Here is a 7,245-nt window from a genome sequence, read left to right on the forward strand (position 1 = left end):
AAAAAAAAAAAAAAAAAAAAAAAAAAAAAAAAATCCATTGTGAGAAGTGAGAACACAAGTCCCAGGGGGCCAATTACATGTATTAATATAAAGTAAGCATATTTAATTAATTAATAATTAATTTAGAGAGAGCCTTGCTATGTAGTTCAGGCAGCCCTTGAGCTTTTTTCTTAAAATATGGACTGCTTCACAAATTTGCATGTCATCCTTATGCAGGGGCCACACTAATCTCTATCAATCCAATTCTAGTACATGTGCTGCCAAAGCAAACACGGCCTTGAACTTGGGCCAGGCTGGCCTCCAGCTCACAGTAATCCTCCTGTCTCAATCTCTTTGGTGCTGGCATTATAGGTGTGTACCACCATGCCTGGCGCTTTTTCTTTATCTCTTTTGTATCAGTATTTTTGGTTACTTCCACCTCATCCTCACTGTTAGTTTTGAGGACAGAAACTGAAAATTCTTCCAGTATTGTCATCAACTAGAATTTCTCTTATCAATTCTAAGCTTCTGAAGTGGAAACTATAAAGCATATTTCTTGCCACTATCATGTCAAACAAAATAAAATAAAGGAAAATGTAAGAGAAAGAAAATGCATCAACATGATATAGACTGATTAAAGTGAAAAATGTGATTCAGTGCCAGGACTGGTGGTGCGTACCTGTAACCCCAGCAACTCAGAGGGTGAGGTGGGAAGATCCCAAGTTTAAGGCCACCCTGGGCAACTTAGCAAATCCTGATGTAAAAAAAAAAGGCTGGGGTGTGCAGCTCAGTAATAAAGCCCTTGCTTAACAAGCATCAGAGCCTGGGTTCAACCCCAGAAAAAGAAAAAAAGAAAGTTGCTCAAAGGATAACATTAAGTAAGATGACCCCCACATATAGTTTTTCAAAAAGATTATTCCTTGGTATTATGGAGCTATCATGAAACCAGAGACTCAGCTACTGCTCTGTTCAAGGACACTGGTACTGGGGCTGCCACACCTGTCCCAGAAAGTATATACCTTATCAGGTCCAGGGTGAAAACTCTGATTATGGGGTAGATAATAAAACTGTACAACAGTTTATGAAGCTCATTAACATTTCAAGGAGGAAAGAACGTCACAGTATATACAGAAAAGCCATATAAGGTACTTCTCTTTTCTCTAAGAGTTCTTTCTCTAAGGACAGTCTGTTGTGTCACAAAATAAAAGTCTCATTACAGTTTTGTTTTGTTTTTTTTAATTAGGGAAGGTATAAAACTACAGAATGAAAAAAGTAATAGGAAAAAAAAAGGCAAGTCCACTGGTTGGTTTGTTTTTTTTCAGTATGTGGGGTGGAACTCAGGGCTATTACATAGAGCTACATCCCTACCCCTTTTAAGGAATTTGGTTTTTTTTGAGACAAGGGCTTGCTATGTAGTTCAGACTGGCCTTGAACTCACTTTGTAGCCCAGGCTGGCCTCAAATGCACAGCCATCCTCCTACCTCAGTCTTCTGAGTAATTAATTTTTTTTTCCCCAGTACCGGGTATCGATTTCAGGACCTTGTGCTTGCAAGGCAGGTGCAGTGCCACTGAACTAAATCCCCATCCCTTAATTTGTTTTTGAGACAGGGTCATATTAAGTTGCCCAGGCTGGCCTCAAACTTGTGATCCTCCTTTCTCAAGCCTCCTGAATAGCTAGGATTATAGACATGCATCATCCTACTGGTTTAGAAAACAGCTTTTCAAATGGAGAAAGTATTTCAGCTATACCTAGAGAAAAGCGCTGACTATAGATTAACTTCACTATCTAGCTTCACCAGTTAGAAACAGAAACTGATTGTTAATGGATTAAAAAATCAACCAAGGTGAGTTAGTACATGCCTGCAATCCCAGCACTTCGGGAGCCTGAGGCAGGAGGAGACCAAATTTAAACTCAACCTGGGCAATTTAGCAATTTATTGTCTCAAAACATAAAAAATGGCTAGGAGGGCTGGGGATTTTGCTCAGTGGTGCCACTGCCTGCCTCTCAAGCAGAAGGTCCTGAGTTCTATCCTTGGAGCCCCCCCCCCAAAAAGGGTAGGGGTGTAGCTCAGTACCAAAGCTCTAGGCTCGATCCCCAGTAACACCAAAAAGAAAAAGAAAAGATCACTTTGCTACTTACCACTATGTACTGGCAAGGGCAATAGTCATACTCAAGGTCTGGGTAACAGTAGCACAGATTTCTTTCTTTTCTATTTTCTGGTTCAGGGAATTGAACTCAGGACCCTGCGCAAGTGCAGTACCACTGAGCTAAAGCCCCAGCCCAGATTTATTTCTTTTAGCTGGGGAACTATTGCCCCTAATTCACACTCAGATTACTATTCTAAATTAAGAACTACTTGGAACAGAGTACAGTATCTTATAACTTGTCATGTATTCATTGGACATTTGTGTTTTATCTGGGAACTGCCTGCTAATAGCCTTTGGCCCCTTAACTTGTACTCTGACTTAACAGGTAAGGGATATGAACTCTCAGCACTCCTCAAGGCTAGTCCTCCTGCCTGGAAGTCCATTCCATGTAGTTTCCCCAAGCCATAGCTTAAACAGTATGAAGCCTTTGAGAAGGCTCAATGACTTCTGCTGACCTTGGTTAATCACCTTCCATCCCAGGGAATGAACTTTTTCTTTCAAAGTGTTCCCCATACTTCTTTTATCTGCTAATTTAAAGCTATTTTAGTGCAGAGGGATGTTTGCTGTGTCTGAGCCACACATAGCTGGCACTCAAATACCAGTTAAAATACACAAGAGAATCTTATGAAATGGGTCTTTAGACAAAAAGATGAATTAACCAAGCACGGTGGTACATGCCTATAATCCCAGCACTCAGGAGGCTGAGGCAGAAGGATTGCAGCCTGTTCAAGGGCAGCCTGGGCCACACAGTGAATTCATGGCCAGTCTGAACTACATAGGGAGACAGACCCCTGTCTCCAAAAACAAAACAAGGGCCAGGGAAAAACAAAACAAAGGCTCAGTGGCACAATACCTGCCTGGCAAGCACAAGGTCCTGAGTTCAATTTCTGATACCTAAGAGGGGGAATAATAAAAAACAAACCAAAACCAAAACCAAGGGCTGGGGATCTAGCTCAGTGCTACAGTGCCTACCTTGCAAGTGTGAGGCCCTAAATTTGATTCCAGATACCAAATCAAGTCAAATCAAACCAACCAAACAAAACAAACATGAACAGATAACTCTCAGTCATTCTCTTCTCTCCAAGGCCGAATCTTCACATCAACCTTGATCTCACTAACCAATATAACAGTAACTATGTCCAAATCCTAGTCCCTACAGATAGTTGTGTACACAAATGAGTTAAGGCTGTCTTTTACATTATGACAGTAATTTACCATGAGGTTATGTGAGAGAGACACCCACAAGAACCAGTTAGGCAGCACTATATTTTTCAGCTGAGCAAAGCAGATGTCAGACAAGGACAGCTACAGTGTTGAGTTGTTTACAGGGGAACAACTCCTTTCTCTCTTCACCAACAATAATGTCAAGACAAAGAATATGCCCACAGTAATTTTTGAAATCAGAACAAACTTTTAAGGTCATGGCTCCTGGAAAAGGGCAAAAGTATCACAAAACACGTAGTCAACACAAGGTCTTCTGTTTTACACAGCTGAAAGACTTCTAAAGTAATGGAGGATGGTGCACAGCATCTCCTAAAAAGCCGAGGAGCTATACCTGGTAGGATGGGCTGTAATTCTAACAGTCCAGGAGGACGATCTCACGCTAGAGCTTAATCTGAGCAGTGTAGGGAGACCCTTTCTCAAAATAATAATTTTAATAGGCCGGGATTTAGCTCAGTGGCACCATGCCTGCCTGGCAAGCACAAGGTCCTGAGTTTGATACGGAAAAAAAAAAAAAAAATTAAATTGTCTAGGGATGTATCTGGGTGAGGGTTCTGTATTCAACTCCCAACAACGGAAACAAAAAATGCTGAGGATGAACAGCTATCAGCATTTCAAAGACATTACTAAACCTTTTCCTTGAATTCTCAAGTAGACAATTTTCTTGTTTTTTTTTTTTTTTTTGGTACCGGGGATTGAACTCGGGTCCTTGCGCTTGCAAAGCAGGCCACCGAACCACTGAGCTAAATCCCCAGCCCTCAAGTAGACAATTTTCATATGAAACCTGGACAAATCACTGTTACTCATTCTTTTCTTTATATTAAGGTGGGGGAAGCAAAAGACATTAAAAAGTAAACTATTTTAACTTGATCACTGTTTGTTTTTGGTATTATTGACAGAACTCAGGACCTTGAGCTTGTGCTACAGGCACAGTGCCACTGAGCTAAATCTCCAGCATAACTTCTGATCAACTGTATAAGTACAGCTTGGCTTCACTGTATTTTTTTATTTTTTTAATTTATTTTATTTCTTTTTTTTTTTTTTTTGGTACCAGGGATTGAATTCAGGTCCTTGCGCTTGCAAGGCAGACCATGTGTTTTTTAAATTAATCATTATTTTAAAAACCTTTTATTACATAAACTAGGAATATAATCCCAACATTCTAGGAGGTTGAGGTAGGAGAATCACAAGTTTGAGCCCAGCTTGGGCACCTTAGTGACTTAGTGAGACCCTGTCTCAAAATAAAAAATTTTAAAAAGGGTTGGGAGGGGCTGGGGATTTAGCTCAGAGGTTCCTGCACGTGCTTTGCAAGTGCAAGGACCGGAGTTCTATCTCCGGTACCAAAAAAAGAAAGGACAGGGGTTGGGAATTCTCAAGTACCACAGAACAACGCAAAACAAATGCCAGATGTGGTGGCACATACCTGTAATCCTAGTTCTTGGGAGGCTGAGACAGAAGGATCACTGTCGAGGCCAGCCTGGGATACATCGTGAGTTCAAGGCCAGCCTGAACTATATAAAGACCCTGTCTCAAAAAACACAAAACAAACAACCCCCCAAACAAAACAAAAAAACTAAACAAATGTCCATTATACAACTGTTTAAACATTCATAAAAGCAGAGACTCCGTTAACCAATGATCAACGTATACTCATCATTTTTACCTAGAAACCAGCACACTTCTTCCACATGCTCTACCTCTGACCATGCGAAAATCTGCTTCACTTTAGAGATAAGTATCATGTCTCTCAGCATCTGCTTCCTGGTTATTTTAGTTAGGAGTCTACTTATTTTTTTTTCAAAGATAAAGTCTCTTCTCCATAGCCGAGGCTGCCCTCGAATTTGTGATCTCCCTGATGAGATTACAGGCATGTACCATCACATTTCACGTTATTTTGACATCTTGACAGGCTAAATTACATGAAGGATACTGTACATGACACGGTACACGTTCCCAGTCTGGCAGTTTTATAAAGACCAGTTTCAAAGCTGGCTGTGGCGTGTGGTGGTGCACACCTGTAATCCCAGCACTTGGGAGACTGAGGTAGGAGGATCTCTGCAAGTTTGAGGCCAGCCAGCCTGGACTACATAATGAGTTCAAAACCAGCCTTCAGACCCTGTCTCAATCTCCTCTCCTCCCCCAAAAGAATTAGGGCCCAAATGAATATTAGATTCAGAACCTCAACTGGAATTAAAGAATCTAGGCATTCCTTTCCCATATGAATGGTAAGTGGTTTTAAAATATGTTTACAAACTCTTTGCTATGTATCTCTTCAGAAGGTGAAATCGTTTGTATTTTGTAATAAATAGAATGTAAAAGAAGCCTTAAGATTTCCAAAATCAAGTCATAAAAGATATAGTATTCACATATGGTGATGAATTCTTGTAATTCCAGCATTGAGGGGACTGAGGCAGGATGGTAAATTTGAATCCTGAATGGGCAACCTATTGAGACCCTGTCTCAAATAAAAAATAAAGTATCTACGTTCGGTTGCACATGCCTATAAGTAGTTTAGATCAGGACTGGAGCCAGGAGGATTCCAATTTTGAGTCCTGTTTGTTTTTTTGTTTTAAAGTTGGAGGTATATTTCAGGGCAGAGGGCCTGAATTCAATCCCCCAACAGCACAAATAAATAAATAAAAATTTTAAAAAGCTGAAGCTGTAGCTCTGTGCTAAGAGTGCCCAGGTTTGATACCCAGTACCAATGAATGAATGAATAAATGAATGTTATAATGGTTTCCATATCCTCCCAAACCCTCTCTCAGATGACTAGCTATGAGGGAAGACAGTTACCTTGTGAGCACAACTGGCCTAGGGAAAGGCCTCCAACCACTAAACTTGTGAGTGAGACATCCTGGAATTAAGTCCTCCAGCCCCACAGGGGCAGCGAGCCACCATCACTTACATAGACTCTTGCTGAACTCTTGACTCACAAACTGTTAAATAAAGGTCATTTTAATCCATTAAGCTTTGTGCCTGTTACACACCAGCAGATAATAACACAAGGAAGTAATGGCAGCAGGAGTCTGAGAAAAAAGCCAGCTCAAAGAAATAGAGCAGATTCAGGCATGGTGGCACACACCTGTAATCCCAGCACCTGGGAGGCTGAGGCAGGAGGATGACTGAGACCTCAAGACCAGCCTAAACTACATAGTGAGGCCTTGTCTCAAAAACAAAACAAAACAACAAAATAGAGCAGAAAGAAGGGACAGGAGAGGGTGGAGAACGAAGACTATGTCCCCCACCAGTACCCAATCTTGATCTCTTTCACGCCCCTGCTCCCATTTTATTCCAGCTCCCTGGACTTTTCCCTCCACATTGTGAACTGGTTCTCATGGATTCTTCACAAGGGAGGCCCAAAGGAACCCAGGCGAGGCAAAGACACCCAGCTGCCACCCGTCCACTGCACCTAGGGTCACTCCTCAGATTTTATGTCTCCCTCCTATTTCTTCTAGTTGTATGCTCCACAGCTGCTCGCTTATTTACTGACATCTCCAAGGGAACAGATTTCGGGTTTTGCCGAGTCCCGCGGCTCTCAAGCCTCGGGAGCTGGGCGAAGCTGCCAGGGGTCACGAGACGACCCGCGGCGGTCATCTGGGCACGGCGTCAGGCTCAGCCGGCTCCTTCCCGAGCCTAGCCGGCCCCAAGCCAGCGCGAAGCCGCGCCGCGAGACACCAGCGGGTTACCTCAGCCGGCCTCCTGACGGGTTACTCGCGACCGCCGCCACGAGATCCAGGGAGCCGCACTCTGGGGCCCCTCTCGCACGACCAGACTCTGTAAACGGGGGTTCGGAGCCGACCTCAGAGCCCGCGACCTGCAACCGAAGGCACCGCGGCGCTGAGACGCGGAAGCCGAGGTGCAGCGACAGAGCCGCGCTTCACCGCCCCCGGCTGGTCC

At 42.9% G+C, this 7,245-nt stretch overlaps 1 protein-coding gene and 1 non-coding gene across 5 annotated transcripts in view; both read right to left on the reverse strand.

The window, feature by feature from the left end:
• The window catches only part of Fam234a (family with sequence similarity 234 member A), a 39,238-nt gene extending 31,999 nt beyond the window's left edge, over nt 1-7,239 (reverse strand). For all 4 annotated transcript variants that reach the window (XM_010620623.2, XM_010620622.2, XM_010620624.2 and 1 more), the window contains exon 1: nt 7,035-7,239. The gene's annotated coding sequence lies outside the window, so the exon portion shown is untranslated. The remainder of the gene's footprint in view (nt 1-7,034) is intronic.
• On the reverse strand, nt 172-273 carry LOC117284161. Its single transcript, XR_004515261.1, has one exon. It is a non-coding gene; the product is annotated as a U6 spliceosomal RNA (small nuclear RNA).
• Nucleotides 7,240-7,245: the final 6 nt, after the last annotated feature.

The sequence above is a fragment of the Fukomys damarensis genome, unplaced genomic scaffold, assembly GCF_012274545.1.
Source record: "Fukomys damarensis isolate Sample0158 unplaced genomic scaffold, DMR_v1.0_HiC HiC_scaffold_34, whole genome shotgun sequence".
NCBI classification, from domain to species: Eukaryota; Metazoa; Chordata; class Mammalia; order Rodentia; family Bathyergidae; genus Fukomys; species Fukomys damarensis.